The 20,076-nt window shown below is 42.8% G+C and overlaps 1 pseudogene; it reads right to left on the reverse strand.

Moving 5' to 3' along the window:
• The window catches only part of LOC144820207 (low-density lipoprotein receptor-related protein 6 pseudogene), a 43,171-nt pseudogene extending 28,856 nt beyond the window's left edge, over window positions 1-14,315 (reverse strand).
• Between the last annotated feature and the right edge of the window lie 5,761 nt (window positions 14,316-20,076).

The raw sequence follows: 20,076 nt of genomic DNA on the forward strand, positions 1-20,076 counted from the left end.
CTCTGGCAGAGTAGGCAGAGTTTTGACAATTACGCGTTATCCATGTAGTTGGGAGTTCCGGCCAAATTCCATCAACTCCTGCATGGCAGAGTTTATTCCTGCATGCACATAGCCAACAATAAGTTGGCGAGCGAGAATTGGCTCCCCCTGTTTTTGAGTAGTAAGAGGGCACCCGGGGAGATTTCCCAATACGGGCGTCGCAATCATGCACGGTGACGAAGCTGCTGCTTGACTAGAAAATCTATTTGAGCTTCAGCAAAACCAACTTGAGTAGCAGCGCCCTCTAGCATGGTAAGTCCCTTGTGGGCTGCTGCAAATCGGCCCTGTGAGCACATGTAGTGCCCTAACACACATCAATGCACCATGCGCCAGGGATCTCATGGTGCCTACCACACAGGCCATGGATGTGAAGGAAGTGCACTTTAACACTGCACCTTTCGCTTTGGTACAGCTCTCCTGCTCCGTGTTTGCAGATCGGAAGCAGCGGCATCGAGAGAGGAGCGATGTCATCATAATTTTCCTGATTGAGCTATTGTCCTTTTCTCTTTGCGAGAGAGGTGTGCAGAAGCCACGTTCACAAGCACACCCATTGAAAGCTCTGGTGGAACACACAGCCAAATGGAATCTGAGTGCCGTTTGGAGGCTTGGGTGAGGTGATCAGTTAACTTTGTGCAGAGAAGGTTTCTGAATATCGGAACAGCGGATTATGAACTGAGTGAACTTCATCTTTCAACACCTTCCGTGGGTGTTTTGATTCAGCAGGGACGTGCACACCATTTTGACAATTAGTGTGCGCACATTATTAGTATGTTTTTTAAACCATTGTATGGAATTATTACACAATGGTGATGTGCATACCAGTAAAGGACTAATATGTCGCTTTGCAACACGTATATCACACGGTCCTGAAGAAAGCCCACCGACCTTTCTAGTCAATTAGGGCTGAAACATGTCGACCTTTTAAGTTCACGAAAATTGATAGCGTGAGAATCTTAATAGTTCTCCTGACGCATATCTGCTTAGCTTTCACCACTAACTCGAATCCAGAATAATAAATCTTCACTCTGGCTGTCCGAGTTATTTTAACTTCACATTTACCACTTATCACTGGACACTACTGCTTTTAACCTTGGGAAACTACCTCCTGGCGGAGGCTGCATACCAACTAACCCCGTGATTATGCAGACACGAGAGTGATATAGCGGAGAACCAAGATATACCGCTACCAGAAAAAACATCCACTCACGTGCATGAGGGTTTTTTACCAAGGGACATACAACCGACCTGAAAACCCAGGTTAGCAGGACAAGTGATCCACCCCCCATTAACTGATTTATGAGAGCAACTGGTGTAAAGCCATCTGTGTCTGGAAGATGTGAAGATGGAATTGTGAAGGCCAATGAGCGTGATCCAGGGACATGGGTGAGATGTGGCAGTCGTTTAAAGAAATTACTTCATAGATTTAGAGATTAAGTAGACATTCTGCTTTAAGGTATTGTAGTTATTTATGTTGTAAGGGCAGTGGTGTTTATTTCGTTTTTTTACTCCACATTTTGTTGTAGGTTCTTTATGTTGTAACTTTCACTTGGATGTTGTGTTTATATTTATATTGCATCATGGCTTAGATGTTATGTTCTATCATATTTTTATTGTTGGAAATGTACTTAATTTTGTAATAGGAAAAGCAATGTGGTATCTATATGTGCTTATTTATATGGAATCCTGTGATTGCTCTCAATGGGTTCCATATGGAATGCTTTTTAAACCAGGTGTTAATTGGTGCTTAACCTGTGAGACACCAGCAGCTCGTATGTGTAGCTACAATAAACTCACATTTTCAACGATTTGTGAGCCTCCTGTGAGTTTATGCATTACCACAATGTTTTATTTTTAAAATGACAGAGATAAAAAAACATCATCCGTGAAATCAAGTGTCCCAAATTGAGTATCCACCGCATAGAAATTATTGAAAACATAGTGTTCACAAAACAGTTCTAAAACTACAAAAGAAAATCTGATGGTAGGTGGTGGTCAGTCATGATTGCAGAAACTAGTGAGGGGAACTATCAAAAGCTATAGATCAATAAAATATCATTAACTCTGTTAGGCCAGCTGAAAACACTTTTAAATATTATTTGTGTTGCAGTGTCTTTGATATCTGTAGCTTATAACATGCATGAAAACGTAGTGTAGCTGTATTTTGCCTTATTAGTAAAAAATTCAAATACTGAAAAAATGCAGCAATATTTCTGCTTTCTTTTGCAGACCAAATATTCCTTTCTCCCCACTTCTCAATTAGCTCTCTTCGCCTTCAGAGGACTAAAATGTCTCTTTAAAAAATATAAGAATATTCAGTCTTAAACAGGGTGCCTAAATAAAGACTTAGTCAAGAGATGGCATATGTTAGTTTATAACTCCCTATCCAATTTGATGGGCAGCTTATCTTGAGTGATTTGTGTGATTTTCTAATCAACTTAAAAAATCTAGGATACTTTGGGCATACCCAAATAATCACAGTCTTCTTTAAGGAATCTCTTAAGCATTGCCACATGCTGGTGTATCAATGTTACGTATTGTTTTTTTACAGTGCAAGACACGCCCATCATCTGCACAGGCTGGTGATTGTATTAGCAGTTGGCACCTTTGTACTCACTAAATGTCATGGATCTAATGGGTCAGTTGGATGTCCATGAAGGTTATACCCTACATAATAAATTAAGATGTAAGCTACAATATTGAAACAACATCAATGACATATGGGGTATTCCGATAATGCACGCTGCCCATCTTTTTGCTGTCTGTATCTTCCAAGTCACTGGACAGCATTATCAAGAGCAATAGTATAGACTTTCTAGTGTAGGATAGATACATACAAATAGTTTTTAATTTTAATTAATCACCAGCCATCCAAATCTACAGCACGTATTAGTTGCCTTCCCCATTCTGAAACTGGATGACATTATCCTTCCACCTTTGAATTAATCTGTTTTCAGAAGCTTTTTCCTATTCTGCTCAATCCTTAAATACTTATGTTAGTCCTAGCTTCAAGTAGAATCTTGGTCATAACTGAAACAGCAAGTACAGCACCAAAGAAAGAGGAAACAGACATCAGTCTCTTCAAACGCCTACACTGTACTTAAACAAGGAGAAGCACTGGAAACAATGATTCAAGTACACACAAATGATCTTCAATCATTATCCTTACCCAGACAGCTCTGCTTCAAGAAAATAACTTTTTAAATGCCTTCTAACTTGTTGAAGACCAGCAAAAAGCCGAGCGAAACTACTAAGTAATACTACCCTCTCGCTCAACTTGCCACTGAAGCAATATCATTTTACATTTAAACAATAACATAAAACTGCCTTAATTAAATAAGCTTATTCAGCTCAATGTCTAGATTGTGTGATCCTATTCTCACATAAAATAATCTCACAAAGCAGATTCCTGGCACATGGAAAATTGTGAGGGTGTGATTCACTTACTACATTCCCTACTTTCGCATAGAGGTACTGTTGCCAAGGACCACTCTATAAATGGCTCCCGAAGTAAGCAAGGTAGGCATGGATAAGGAGGTGCAGACAGCCTGTTTTATAGCTAACAGAGGGCTGACCACTACTGCAAAAGGCGGCAGCTAGGCCAAAAAACAGTGAGAGGCTCTATGTCGCAGGAAGCGTTAAGGCATCTGGATCACAGCCTTGTTGTCTTTCCAGGAACAATAAGAGGCAGGGTTCCTTTACATAAAGGCGGGGCTAGGAGGAGAACAAAGAATGTTGCCACAAATGGTAGTGGGGACCCACACAGAAGGGGCGTGGCTCTTAGGGAAGTGTCCATTCGGAAACAGGGGTGGTCTCAGAAGAGATTGGGACAAAGAGGAAAAGCCCTATATGAATCTCAATCTCAAAAGAGTTAGGAGAAGCTAGCTGTTGGGAGTATGGGTTTCTGATGTCCACCACTTCTCCTCCTCAGGGACATAGCCCTTTTCATGATGTCTGAACCACCCAAGAAATCTCTTCTTAAAGAGAAATTGATAAGCAACTAACCTCTGGGTATGATGTAATACCTGGTCTGGACTGGGGACTCTGCATGTAATTGTATTATGTAATACTGTTTGGGATTTGGAAGTCTTGCGTATAGTATTATAATTTAACACCCCAAACAGGTCTGATGTCAAGAAAACGACAGGGAGAGAAATTCATGACAATCTTCAGCTGTGTACATAACTTCAAAGAAGCATAATTGGAGTAAAGAACTAACTGGAGTAGTTATTCACTTTGGGTTTGCTATAAGCATTATAATAATAAGGACAAAATACACAAAGGGGGAGACTTACTAAGATTTTGCACCATTTTTGCGTCGCAAACCTCTTTCCCAATTTAATGTCAAGCACTAGACTTGTTTAGCCCTGGAAATAACGGAAAAGTAATGCAAAACAGTGCATTGTGCTGCTTTGCATGACTTTACGGCATGGGGGTGTACCAAGGGTGGAGCATGGGTGTTCCCATGCGTCCATCCAAGGTTTCTCATGCTAAACCCAATTTAATAAATAAAGTAGATTGGGTTTAGCGTGAGAAAACTATGCCCTTTTCAAGTAGACGCAAGGAAGGACAATTCATTTCTCCTTCCATTTCTGACTTTCCATGTGTGCTGCACTATGCAGCATGCATACATCGAATTTTGTTCGCACAGCAAGGGTACCCTTCCTGTAAAAAAACAATGCTAGACTAATGCACACACCCTAGAGCTATGGCGCTAGATGTGTGCGTGATGCACGCCTCTGAAATCAGCACCGGCTCAAGGAAAAGAGGAGGAAAGAGCGATTTCTGTAAAGATATGGAGCTCTCCTGCTCCCTCCCTGTCGCACAACACAGCGCAGCCTTACAGGGGGCTGCGCTACGTTGCGTGATTTTTTTTGTAAATCTCCCCCAAAGTATATTATTGTACTGCATCCATGAGGAGAGCAAGGAATTTTCAGCAGAGCAAGCAAGAGGGTATTTTGCTAATTATTCGTCTCTGTTTGCTCAGCAACTGGGACTTCCATGGTGCCCCATGGTGCCCCTACTGGTGGCACAGTTAGGAAGAGGGTACCTCACCTTCTGCAGGCCCAGCCATGATGAATCCAAGGGCGATGCATATTGATTCTTGAATGAATATTTTCCTTCACTTTTCTATTGTCATATTTTGTATAGTATACAAACGCAGAGTAAGAGACCTTGAAATACCCCAGTTAATGTCTCTATACGATCAGTGATCAAACTTAGATTTGGTTATGGGCTAATTAAGGATCCCAGGATCACAGCTTACTAAATAAAACAGCCTATCTAGTTAGCGATGAATGTGGTTATTTTATACAGCACTTTTCTTCGTTGAAACCAATTGATACATGCATTTAAAGAAAACACATTAGTGTTAGGAAGATCTAGGGAGCACCAATGTAAAAGAATCATACCCACCTAATTTTTATTAGTAAAACATGGCTTTATTCAGTTATGAACAACCTTTAAAAGTCTTTGTTGCTGAAGCTGCTATGTACAACAGAAAACGTTGACATGATATTGCTATCTGATCTTATCCGTCTCTTTATACTTATACCAATCCTTGTCCTTTTAACTTTAGATTGGAAAACATTAACCGATTTGTTGCTCTTGTGACTGATATCCTCCAACAATATTTCTGCTTCCTTCGCTTGGACCAACTATGCAATTTTCATCTGCACTTTCATTTTGTTCTCCTCCCTGTCAGGGGAACAATATGAAGCCTAGCCACAAATTGTACTCCTTCTCATTTACTTTAATGGTGTTCACTAACCTGAGCATAGAGGTCAATGCCTCCTACTCTTTTATCATTTCTACGCGTTGATCTCCAATCAAACTGCGGAGATCACCGCACATGTACACATAAATGTTAGCAGGAAATATTGGACAAATAGGTGGGAGTGACAGGAAGGCTAAGGATCAACATCTTTGGAATGGGCACAGAAGCTGTCATAGCCAGATACTGCTTCTCACCTGTTGTGATCCTTGACATGGTTGCAGACTGAGACCAGGCACTTGATTGATCTAGAGCCACCTCCCAGTATATCCCTGCCTGTGTCAAAATACTGACCTCACTCTATTTGATGGCCATTGGATCTTTCCAGAGGATCACCTCTGACAACACTGGCATCTCACAGGCAAACCTATCTTGATGCTTGCATCAGGTACTGCAATGCAGCAACAGAGGAGCCCACCAGTTTATCACCATGCTAAACACACTGGTGGAAAGGCACAAGGTGATAAGGGAATTCTTTGACCAATTCCCTTATGTGGTAGGTGCCATTGACTACACCCATGTGGCACTTCATCCATCTCACCATGCAGCTCAGCTGTTCTGCAACAGACACTGCTGCCACTCCATCAACAAGTAAGATATCTGCAGTGCCAGGGGTGCTACATTGATGTGTATGTTGCCTTTCCTGAAAGCACACATGACAGCTATATATATTGTGATAGTTTCCTCTTGAATGACACTTGGTTGCTGGAGAGGTTGGTGACATGTGGCTCATTATTAAGTATGAATAACCTACACTGGGGATATATGCACATCTGTGGTCGCCATCATTAACATAACCAACTATCACTACAACAAGTGCTTAATATGAGCCTGTGGGGGCCACCGGCACTCATTTTTGGAGATTTGCCCTTATTCTTCTGCATCAGACATTCACAGAGTATAAGAGCGGGGGAAAACACAAAGCTGTAAGACAGAAGAAAAAGGCAGAAAAAACATCACAAAGGGGGTAAGCAGGAGTCTGTAGTAGTGAAATAAAGGAGAAGGGAGAGCCTGGTAGTGGATTGAAGAGGCATGAGGTGTATTCAAGATTCTGCAGCGTTGGGACTGGGTGCTGTGGCATTTAATTGCACCGCCCACGGGCTTCTGAGCAGAAATTTGGGCACCGGCACCCATTCTTTTACAAATTAAGCACTGACTACATCACTATACACACACATTACCCTCACACCCATTGCATGTCTATAGGTATGATATATCACATATGGAATAGATGCCCTCTTTGCAACTATTCGTATTGTTTTTAATTTATTATCTAATGTTTAGTACTGTTGGTACATTAAGGGTATCCCTCCTGTGTTGGAAGGTTTCTCCTCTGCATGCAGAGAGTTCCCTCCTGAGTGTGGGGTAGAGACTCCTCATTCTGGGAAGAGCCCTACTCCTACCATGGCAAGCATGAAATGGCATACAGAAAGAGTATGTCAGCCACTTTGTGGTCATTCCTCGTTTCACCACAACACCAGCCTCCTCCATCCCGCTGCTCCTTTCACCCTTCTTATCCCTAACATGTCTGAGGAACATTATCATCAAGAGAGTTATTTTCGTTGAAAAGTGGCCTCAGCTCTATGGAGTCTGGAGACTCAGCTGAGTAATGTAGCATAGGCCCAAATCTGGCTCAACATCACCATGCTCTGCAGTGCAGTGGGTGTCCACCCCAGCAAGGACAGTTATGCCACAATCTCTGGGAGAACCTTTGCGGCTCGGTTCAAATTAAGTCCCAAGTCAGTATGGGCTTGTCCTCACAGCCACATTCTCAGCACCTCCACATGACCCAAGTGTGCAGGAGGAACCTGAGAACAGCCTGGCCAACCCTCCACATTCAACTAGGAGAATTTGAGCAACAGTGAGACAATAGATGTATTTTTTTAATATCCACTTATGTGCACATGCATTTTGATAGTGGTGTCCTGCCCTGTGTTCAATTTCAGGGGGTGGTATAACCTTTCATTTTATATTGAACATGTGTTATTTGTGTATTATAAAAGGTTTGAAAGATTTACATTTCTAACCTGCATATTTATGTTTTTATTTGGATTGACTAATCATCTAATCTTGACCTTATGGAAATCCTTTTAAAGTGTATATTTTGTTAAAACGGCGAATGGGCTCTTGACAAATGCTATGTTACATTTCCATTTTGTCAAATTTAGTTTATGGGATTTTGGCATTGTGTGGCTTTACCCGACTTCCTAACCACCTTATTTGTCTTACTCATTCCCTTCAAATTCACACAAATAATAAGTAATGCATAAAATATGTTCATAACATTTGAATAAAAAGACACTCTTTTACAATGCCCTGTTCCCTCGTTCATATACAGTCTCCTCTCAGATAACCAGTGTGTGGGAGATGTGTTAAAACCTTTATCAACTTTTTGCACAGGATAAGTCAAATAAATAGGCTCTTTTGACAACCCTTTATCCTCCTTTGAATGTTTAGTTTCAGAGATATTTTCAATTTAATTTCTATCTATTTGAAATGGCACAAATATTCGTCCAATGAGAACGTCCCCATTGTTGTGGTGAAGACTTAGATTGAGGATGCCTAGGAACATTTGGCTCCAAGTCAGGAGGTTTAGACCCTCCCTCTGGCTTTGGGGAACGACCTTATTATAATTTTGGACAGTAGACACTGGTATTTGGACTATTTGTGGACCACTGAGTGGCGTGTCTATAAATCATAAGATGGAATCATATAAGGGAGGCAAAGTAGCCCCTATTGCATGAATGAATATCCTCCTGCACATTAGACTGTTCATGAAAAAACGCATCCTCCCAGACAGCAGCATTGGCCCATACCAAACACCCCACATGCATGGGAAGTCTGACATGGCCAGCACATTGTCCGGCACACAGACAGGGGCATTGAGGGTGTTTGTAGGGTGGAAATGATAAATTAGGGATACCTGCCCCTCCCCAGGGGGTTTCTATCCCTCAAATGATTGAGACAAAATCCGAGATGCACCTTCATGGGAGGAGTGTTTAGGAGATTGTGCAGAGGTACCTGTTGGTTGAGGGCTGTATGGAGGTGTTTGTTATGTAGGCAGAAAAGCATCCATGGCTGCTTAGTGAATGTCTGAGGACTGGCATATCTTAAAAGATACCGAGCATGGGGCCAATAGGGATGTGTGACAAAAGCCACTACAGATACTCTGTCAATCTTAAAAAGTGTTATTCAAAGACAAAAGAGCAGTCATTTAACTTATGAGGCTCTACCCTCTGTCTCCTGTATGGTGCCAATCCAGGTGTGGGTACACTGCTAAGATCAGACATCATAGTTGTTGTAGATGTAAGAACAACACAGAGTCTGAAAAAGGTTTCAGACACATGGCTATGCAATAGAGAAAGAGTATAAATGTCAAAGTTACATTTTGCTACAATTAAAAACTATTAATAAAACATTGCCAAATACACGGTTAGGATTTAACTCAACAAACTATGAAATAGGGTATAGTATGTAAGATTGTTAGCATAAGGACATACCTGTGCGTGTAAATGTTTGGCATTGCAAAACCTTCCCTGTGTGTTGCCCTGCAGCTGACTCCTGCCCCAGCTGAAGCTCCCAATTCATTTGAAATAGTTGCTATATGAACGGACGATTTAAAAAAACACATTCTAGAACATGTAGTAATTGATAGGAATTGTGTTAAAAACCCTTGAAGAGTAGCGCATATGTGATGTGTACCAACCAATGCCGGTATAAGTAAAGGGTAGATGGATGAGTGAATATAGGTTTGTTTTTAGTAAGAGAAAGAGAGAGAGAGCAAGTGAGAAAAAGAGGGCTTTAGATTCTTAACATGCACCACATTAGTGTTGTCAGAAAGAGACAGCCCTTATAGCATTTTGAAGAGGATAGCCTTCTTGAGAGGAGTGAGAGAGAGAGACAGGATCCCGTTCACCTACCAGGTGGAACTTCACAACTTCTCTTTCACCCGTCTCCTTTCATTGTGCACTTATTTATAAAATCCCCCAAGGTGTGGGCCCCCTCTTCCAGTTGGTTGATAATCTCTGCCGCTGGCCGCGCGACGCGAAGGGGAGCTAAGCGAGACAGCATCTTAGTCCCACATTCCGCGCGAGCAAAACGGTGCATGTCAGCTCCTGGCCGCCCCCTTTCATGCGCGTCCAATGGGCGCGGGTCACCAGGTGGGAGGGGCGGCCCTTAAGGGGTTTAAAGTTAGCGCGGCAGCGAGGCTCGGTCTTTCCTGCCGTCGCGTTCCTGGCTGCTCTGCGCTGTTCCCTCCCTGGCCCAGACCCAGCGGCAGAGCGGCAGGCATGTTTTGAACTGTTAACGGTCTGTTTTGTGTTGCAGGCGGAGTCACAGGGCGATCTGGAAGCAGATGGACAGTAGGGGTACCTCTGCGGCAGAAGGATACAGTCAATACCTCTGCCTGGCACAGTAGGGGTGCCTGAGCCAAGAACCTGGAGCCGAGGGGGTTCCAGGAAACAGCGTCGGCGCCCCGTTAGTCCTTCGGTCGGTCGGGGGGCCTGAACCGACCGGGGGTGTGCCTCATCGCTCCGCCCTGACAGGGGGGGCGGGAGTGAACGAAAGAAAGTGATAATGGACTGCACCGTCAGAGCATCGACTCGCCGTGCAAGAATGGCTCATTAGGCATGCGGGTCAGCGAGGGGCTGCCGCATTGGATCGCCCGTAAGATGACCCACCTTATTGCTACTTGTTGTGCAAAATAAACCTGCACCACTGCTTTCCCACAAATCTGTCTCATGAGTTTCCTTGGTATGTAAGTGTTATGGTGCGCAAAGTGGAGTAAGCGCTGGGAGTGTGGGCACTATGTCACCTCCAACCTTAAGGCTGGATTCCATGCTCCACTGATGGAGAAGCGAGGCAGCCCATGTGGTTTGTTCTACAAGTTTACAGCAAACTTATCGACAAGGGCTGCCTTCTCCTCAGTGAAATGTATTCTACTTTTGAGCGGGGTAGTCTGCATGCTTCTGTCTGAATCTCAGCAAGACGAAGAGGAAAAAAAACAGATCCTCTGCTGTGGTCCGTAATCATCTTGTTGAAAGCGAATGGGTGCTAAGTGTGTAGGATTGTTTTCAGGTGTGTATCATTTTTCTATTTTTTCCATGTAGAGTTCTTCAATCAGATTGTGGAGCCTCTGCAAAGTGTGGGCAGGTCTCCTCCTCGAGTTCCAAGGGTCCTGCAATGTGTGCAGGATGTGAAGTAGGGTTGTAAAGTTCGTAGATGTAACTTTAATGTTGTAATTATGTTTTTTCAGATTGCATCCTCTACTGACACATGTAACTCAGCACTTTATAGTAAATGTACATGCGTAAATGGTGAATACTCTATTGTAACCTATTGTAGTATATTTACTACAAAGGGTACGAGTAAACGTACAGTATAGATTTACTCATGTGTAAGTTTACCTATGTGAATAGCTCCCCACATCTTTTTACAAAATACAAGAGCATGCAATTTTAAATGATAGCGTGAAAATAGTCTTCAAGTAATGGTGTATCCTAACTTATAAATTCATATCCGGATTCAAGGATGGATTATTACCTTGGCCTAAACTTTGTCTGGAGTCACTTGTGGGATAGTGATTTCAGCTTCAAAAACAGAGTCCTCTGTAAGCCTTAACTGACCTGTTAGCCTTACGGCAGTCATCCCCCAAACATTAAGGCTTCTCCCATCCTGTTTCCTGAAATCTGTTTTTGTTGGCTCTAGGAATCTGTGCGCTTTATAACTGCTAACCATTGCTAAATGCGTTGTGTTCACTCTTTAAAGCATTGCATCATTGGCCTACACCTGGGTGGCACATTTAATTTACTAATAAGTCCCTGGTAAAGCGGTTGAACATGTAACCAGGGCCTGTAAATTAAATTATACCAGTGGGTCTGCAGCTCTTATTGTGCCACCCCTTTAAGTCATACCTAAGGTAGGGCCTAAAACTCCCATAGGGCAGGTTGCATTGTATTTAAAAAGGTGGACATGTAATTTTAACTTTTACATGTTCTTATAGTAAAAACCTCACAAACGTGTTTTTCACTACTGCCAGGACTCCCTCTCCCATTGGATAACATTGTGTTACCTTATAACGGTTAATACGTAATAATTATTTGGGGAACAGGTAGAAATGTCATGTTTGTTATCTATAGAATTCTCATTTAAAATCCTCTTTGATAGTAAAGTCGGAAATTGTCACAATTATAAAAATGCCATTCTTAGAAAGTTTAAAGTATATAAAATGTGATGGATGGAATGCTTGAATTAATCTCAGCCACTGGTAATTACTTAGGGCCGCATCACATTCCATTGTTACTTTGCACACCAGGCCACCTCAGTTTGGACCCAGCTATAAGCAAATCAGTCTTGACCCTGCTCCAATGGGAACAGTCGAGCCCAAAGTGCTAAGCCAGGTCCTCCCTAAACAGGAACACAAGCAACCCAGGACAGGTTTTGACCTTGTTATGGGCTCATCAGTTAGATATTGCTTGGCTCCAGTGACAAAGTGTGCATGGGACCCACGTCTGGGCATACCCCTCCCACTTAAGGTGACATATTAAAGTATATAAAAAGGATGGATGGAATGCTTGAATTAATCTCAGCCACTGGTAATTATTCAGGGCTGTATCTCAGTCCATCTTTATTTTGCACACCATGTCACCTCAGTTGGGGCCCTGCTATATGCTAATCAGTCTTGACCCTGCTACAATGGGAACAGTCCAGCCTGAACTGCCAGCCAGGTCCTCCCTGAACCGGAACACAAGCAACCGAGAACTGGTTTTGCTCTTGTTATGGGCTCTTCAGCCTGAGATAGCTTGGTATATTCCTGAGTCAGGGCTGATTTGCATATAGCTGGGTCCAAACTGAGTTTGCATGGTGTGCAAAATAATTATGGTTTGGTATGTGGTCCAAATAATTACCAGTGGCTGAGACTAATTGAAGCATTCCGTCAATCACCTTTTTGTATACTTTTAGAAAGTTTGCATGTTTTTGTCCTAACCATTTGGTGCCTGTTGCCACCTGTGTCCTGGGTCACATGACTGTGTGGACCTGGCAGCTGGCCTTTGCATATCCCTCCCAGACAATGACACAATGGGGGCTTGGTGTTCGCAGTATGGGCCATCCTGCCAGGATGTGAGTGGTGGAGCTGTGCACAACCCCATTTATATTTCTAAGGAGCTGCTTCAGCACACTCACAAATAACTTCTCAATAGTCTTTTGTGGCCCCAGAACCTGTGGAGACTGGGCAAGGAAGACGGAATTCAAGAACAATCTGTGGGGGGAAAACTACAAAAGATTCTTCCACTTCAAAGCTGGCACCATGTATGGAAATATGAACCGCGGGCGGTGGCGATCCGCCCGTGATCCTAATAGGCCCCTAAGTTTGAATTTCAAAATCTTCACTGCAACTTTGTCCAGGGGCTCCCCAATGATGACGTCTTCTCCTCTGACATTGCCTGCTAACTTGACCCATTGAAATTTTCATTCAGACATTTTTCTACAAATCTCCCAAGCCCAAAGTTAAGCAGGGACATGGCCTAACCCACCTCATGTATCCAAACCGCACTACCTTACAGTCGGCCATAATTTTTTACTTTAACCTGGTCTCGCGCGACTAGATATCTGTGGTTGGTGTTTTGATATTTTATGCGCTTGTTTTTACTAAAAACTTTACAAAAAATCACAAATCAGGTTCTACAGTTTGGATTTTTAGCATTTCGGTGTCAAATTATTTATTAGGTTTTACTCTATTTTTCTAAATTGGCGTGGGAGTTTTCTTGTTTTGTGTTTTCACTTTATTACCGTTTACGTATTGCATAAATACTTTTCACATTGCCTCTAAATTAAGCCTGACTGCTTTTATGCCAAGGGTTCACTGATAGAATATCGATGTAACAAACATCGATGTTCTAAATATGAAAAAATATATATCGACTGCAAAAATATCGACTCCAATACTTTAACAGGTAAGTAAAAAAATATCGAATCAAAAATGTCGAGGTAAAAAATATAGATGTAAAAAATATTGATAAAAACATATAAAATAAAATAATATGTAGTAAATATAGTAAATATTATTATTATGTTTAACAAAAGAAATTAAATGTAATGTACATTTTAACTAAATATAACAAATAAACGTAATAAAAAAAATATAAACACAAAATAATTTATACATATACATATATTTACTTATCCTTATTTAATTTTTAAACTTTGAAACTATATAAAAACTATATATATATATATTTATATATATATATATTTTTATATATATATATATATATATATGTATATATCTCCTTACTTCCTGTGCACTGTTGAGACTACGGTTTTATTCCTCGCTACGTGTTTCAGCGGTAAAGCCTTGTTCACACGAAGGAAAAACAAACTCAGTCACCATTATATACAAACATCACCATTCATATAATGCAATAAACATAGAAAGCAGGCTGTATTAGGCATCATCATACCTTGCATGTAAACAATCTGGTGGCCATGATGGAACTGGCTCATACATCGTTAATTCCCATGTTAACCCAGTTTATAAACAGTATACAAACAATTATGAACTGTGTAATGTTCTACCAATCTAATATTCTTTCACAGGTAAACGTACATGTATAAGTATAAAAACTCAGTATACTGATTTGTGTAGTGAATGAGGTTAGATTCAAGGACCATACTACTATGGCTCTTGAAATGATGGAGTTTTGCCTTACAAACAATATTTTCATGTTTGATGGCACTTTGTACTAACAGGTGACAAGTACTGCGATGGGGACTTGTTTTGCCCCATCATTTGCCAACCTGTCCCTAGGCAAATGGGAGGAAGAGATCCTAGGGGACAAGTCAACCATTCTAGAGAGAAGCTTTGGCTCCGCTACCTCAATGACATTTTCATGGTGTGGCAGGGCAGCGAGCAAGAAGCCACTAGGTTAATTGAGAAACTGAATAACAGCAAATACAACATCTTTCTCACCAGTACCATGAGTAGAACCTCAGTAGAATTTTTAGATACCAAGGTAGAGGCAACAGAGAACACCATTCAGACCAGACTTTTTCGCAAAGACTCTGCAGGGAACACCTTGCTACATGCCCTCAGCAGCCACCCGGACCCTCTGAAATGGAGTATACTGTTTGGGGAACTGCTGAGGGCTAAACACAACTGCAGCACTACAACGGGTTACAAGGAGGAATCCGCCACCACGATTGAAAGGTTCAAGGCCAGAGGCTATCCCATGTGGGTCCTGAATAGAGCCATCAAGAAAGTGGAACAAATAGAGAGAACAGAAATATTAAAATCTAAGAATGGGAGAGAGCCCAATAATATTAATTACATATAACAAAAACCTACAAATAATATATACAATATATTAATAAATACATTTATAAACAATAATATTTTAAAGTAGCAAATATTAACAAACAAAAACATTATTTAAAACATAAATGTATTTATTTTATTTCCTATCCTATAACGCCACACCCATAACAAACACTCAAATATTTTTTATTACGTTTATTTCCATAATAAACATAATTCTTAATCAATTAAATAATTCTTATTAATAAAAAAAACATTAATTACACATGCTTTAACACTATAATATCCACAACACACACCTAAATTAAACTATAAAATAATAAAACACAATTAAAAATTACTTTTGAAAGAAAAACCATTACTATTAACTAATAATTAAATATTTAAAAATGTATTTAATACCCACTTTTCACCCATTTAAAAGTAAAACCCAAACAAAAAATAATTACACAAAATAAATATCAAATAATTATTATTAATGAACAACTATATAATAATTAATTAAACACAAAATACTTATTCCTATAAACCCCACAGCACACACCTAAAACTAATTACACAATTACCATAATTAATTACTAATTAACTAAATAAATTAATTAACAACAAATTATTCATTAATTAATAATAAATGATTTTATCCATTTAACACTATAACATCTCAATTAAACAAATAATAATAATATTCTGTCTCTGCACCTATTCATTAAGTAATAAGTACAGGTAATTCAGCGATTTCTGTGGTTCACCCTAACAGGGTATGTGGTTTCTGCTTCAGAAGGGTTCTCACTCCCCTCGACCAAAAACCAAATTTCTACCGATATCCATATCTTTTCAGTCTTCCCTCAGAAATCCAAAAGCATTGTCAGATGGTGGTATATTAGTTTAACTTATTGTTAGAAGAAAGGGCTACTTTTGACATCATGTTTACTTCACAAATTTGGCCCAGTGATTTCATTATCAGTTGACAACTTATGGCTTGCTCAGTGCTTAATTTGAGCCGGTGATTGCCTGCGGGTGGTACCAGCACTTATTTTTGGGGGCATGCACTTATTTTTGTCCATCAGACCTTTACCAAGAGCAAGAGACAGAAAAACGAATAAAACATGAAGATGGAAGTAGATAGCAATGGAAACATTGTCAATATGGAGAAAGCAGAAGCCTGTAAGAGTAAGATAAGAGGCCAGGGAGAGTCTGGTGGGCGAATAAAGAGGTGAATTCAAGGTTATACAGTCCTGGTAATCTGTGTGCTGACCTTTAATTGTACCCGCCGGTTTCAGAGCAGAGCACTCATTTTTTCATTTTTCATAACTTTATTTCGATTTCACAAAGAAATCATAATTGTATACATTAATATAAAAACACTGTTGGAACCTGGGATGACAGGTCACCTAGGGTAGCCTGGCCTAGGGTAAGACACAAATACTAGAGGCACATGTGCGAAAGTTGCAAACTACCCAGCAGTAAAACCATGCAATAACACCCAAAAATGACACTACACCAATGTTGGAAAAATACGAGCTTGTTTATAAAAATATTTCTTGCTCTTATGTCTTTAGAAATCACCGCTTAGTACATACAGTTGTCATGAAATTAATAATAATAATACTTTCAGAAGGGCTAACTTATATCATTATCAGCATCAATAGTACATTACAATAGACTCCAAAATTGGTTAGGTTTAACTTCTATGAGACTCTACAACTTTCATCTCAGTACAATAGTTCAGAAGAGGCAGTGTCTGCACTTCGCTAGACAAGTTTTACCCTTTTACCCCCTCCTTTCCAGAGATGGCAAAAGTAAGGGGAGGCATTAGTATCGAGAAACACAGTTACCAAAGAGAAGCTTCCTGCTTTGAAGCTTAAGACTTATTGGTTTCCTTTATACAGCTGGATCGCCTTCCCCAGGGTCAGCCTAATCCTCAGGTAGCCAAGTGATAGTCTGAGTTCTTTGATGGAGACTCTATAGCCTTCCACGTCCCCCACTCAACCTCCTTACTTCTTTACTGTTGGGCCCCCTTCTCATGGGCCGGTGACTCTGCCTGGCGTGAGGAAGAACAACACCAAACTTTACAGGCACTTGTGATGGGCACGCGCCCCTTCTCCTCTGCTCATTACCGCTCCTCCGTGTTGGAGCTCAAGCAGGGAAAGGGGTTCCAGGAGCGGAGAAGCGCCGGTACCTGCTTCCTGCCCGCTTCCTCGACGTTTTTCCTTTCGCCGGACCGGGACGTCTCTCTCACCGCGGTGCAACTGCGCATGTGCGGGGGACTAGCGGCACCAGGCGGGAGTCGGCCCCGATCACCTGACGCTAGCAGCGTCTCCTACACGGGCCTGCTCACTTCCAGGCCCTCCTTCCAGGGATAACTGCAATTACTTGGGGCATGCGCGATGGCGCCTTTTGTCAGTGTCTAGCCCCCACCTTCTCCTCACAACAGTGGCGCTACCACAGCAACACGACCGGAGTCCCTGGGGTCCCGCACACGGCCGAGACGGCGTTGCCTCAAGGAAACCGGCACCCCTCTCCTTTCTCCAACTCACGAGGGAAACAGGGGATTTGCCGACTGCCCGTCCGGTAAGGGCCCTCAGGGACACAAGGGCATTAGCCTTCCCTAATTCCCAGGGAGATGGGAAACAGCGCTAGATCTCCTCACTCATCAGCTCCCACTTCCTATCCCTACCAAGGTCCTATTATCACACAGTGCTGGACGGAGGCTGGTGATAGGGGATGAGGAACACTCTTCCAAAGTCTCTTCAACTCGGCAGAGGACTGCGCTCCACAGCGCCGCAGTCTCCTTCTCCTTCTCACACCCCTATCTTCCAGACTAGGGGTTGGTCAGGCGCCCAGGGTCTCCAGGAATCCCATGTAGCGGGGAAAAGTCAAGTAACCCAAGGGAGGAAGGGTGGTGAATCAATAGGTCAACCCTCTGACTATCCTACCCCCACCTTCTGCTACAGCCTATCCTCCAGCTGACTCTCTCTGGTTAGACAAAATGGCTGACCAGCATTCCGCCTTTTATAGGCTGACCCTCAGAAGTCCAGAAGGGACCAGAAGGTTCTGGAACGCCCTATTCTACTCTATGGGACAGGTTCTGGGTATGACAGTTGGGACAGTTGGTAGCCACCATTTTGTGACTCCAGCTATTTCCCTGTCAGAAAAGGCCTCTAGGCCTGAGGTGAACAACTATGAGGGGGGAAAAGAACACCTATCCCCTTGACCAACGCCTAGAAAAAGCTAGTGGACACAAAAATTAGTAAAGCTATGAGGGGCAAAAAGGTACAAAATAAATAATGAATTGGGAGGACTACGCAAAAAGCCAGACAGGTCTAACACGCGTCCCCCCCAGCTGAAAGTGGGGAGAACTACCCAACCCCTTGGGAGTCCTCATCACTAAGGCGGAAATACCTGGAGAGACCGTCTGCATTGGCGTGGTCCACTCCAGGCCGATGTTCCACCCGGAAGTCCATTCCCTGTAGGGAGATGGACCACCTCAACAGCTTGGGATTCTCCCCCTTCATTTGCATCAGCCAACGAAGGGGTCGGTGGTCAGTCTGAACCAGGAAGTGCGAGCCAAACAGGTATGGCCGCAGCTTCTTCAGAGCCCACACCACCGCAAAAGCTTCTCTCTCAATTGCACTCCACTTCTGTTCCCGGGGAAGCAGTCTTCTGCATAAGAAGACCACAGGCTGATCCAGGCCCTCCTCATTTAGTTGCGATAACACTGCCCCAATGCCATGTTCTGACGCATCTGTCTGGACAATGAACTCCTTGGAGAAGTCTGGGGCCCTCAGGACCGGTGCTGCACACATTGCCTGCTTCAGTTTCTCAAAAGCTTGCTGACAAGCTTTCGTCCAAACTACCCGTCGAGGTTGTTTCTTTGAGGTGAGCTCTGTGAGGGGCGCTACAATAGTGCCAAATCCCTTCACAAAGCAACGGTAGTAGCCTGTGAGGCCCAGGAAAGCTCGGATCTCAGTCTGTGTCTTGGGGGGTTCCCAGGCCATGATTGCCTCAATCTTTGCCTGCAGGGGCTGCACTGACCCCCTACCCACCAAGTGTCCAAGGTACACAACCGACCCCTGCCCAATCTGACATTTGCTGGCCTTGATGGTCAATCCAGCTTGCTTCAGGGCCTGGAGAACTGCTTGCAAATGTTGCAAATGATCCTCCCAACTGCTACTAAAGACAGCAATGTCATCCAGGTAAGCAGCAGAGAAACTCTCCATCCCAGAGAGGACCTGGTTCACCAGCCGCTGAAATGTGGCAGGGGCATTTTTGAGCCCAAAGGGCATCACGCAAAATTGGAAATGTCCCTCAGGCGTGGAGAAGGCTGACCTTTCCTTTGCTCCATCTGTCAAGGAGATCTGCCAGTACCCTGAAGTCAGGTCAAAGGTACTTAGATATTGGGCAGCTCCTAGCCGGTCAATTAATTCATCCGCCCTAGGGATCGGATGAGCATCAGTCTTTGTAACTGAGTTCAGTCCCCGGTAATCCACACAGAACCTCAGTTCTGGTGTGGTGCCTGGTGGAGCGGCTTTTGGCACTAGCACCACCGGACTGGACCAAGGGCTGTTGGAAGGTTCTATGACTCCCAGCTCTAGCATCTTGGCAACCTCTCCATGGATGCTAGCCTTCACCTTGTCGGACAGCCGGTAGGTCTTCGACTTCACTGGTGGGCTGTCCCCTGTGTCCACATCATGGGTACACAGGTGAGTCCTTCCCGGGACAAGGGAGAACAACGTAGAGTACTGCTCCAGTATCTGGCGGCAGTCCTCCCGCTGCTCAGGAGTTAGAGTGGGAGAGAGAATCACTCCCTCCACTGACCCATCATTCTCTTGAGACGAGAACAAGTCTGGGAGAGGTTCGCTTTCCGCTTCCTCCTCCCCATCAGTCACCATCATCAACATGACCTCAGGCCTCTCATGGTGGGGTTTGAGTCGGTTGGCATGCAGCACCCGTA

Source organism: Lissotriton helveticus, chromosome 2_1 (genome assembly GCF_964261635.1).
Source record: "Lissotriton helveticus chromosome 2_1, aLisHel1.1, whole genome shotgun sequence".
Classification (NCBI taxonomy): Eukaryota; Metazoa; Chordata; class Amphibia; order Caudata; family Salamandridae; genus Lissotriton; species Lissotriton helveticus.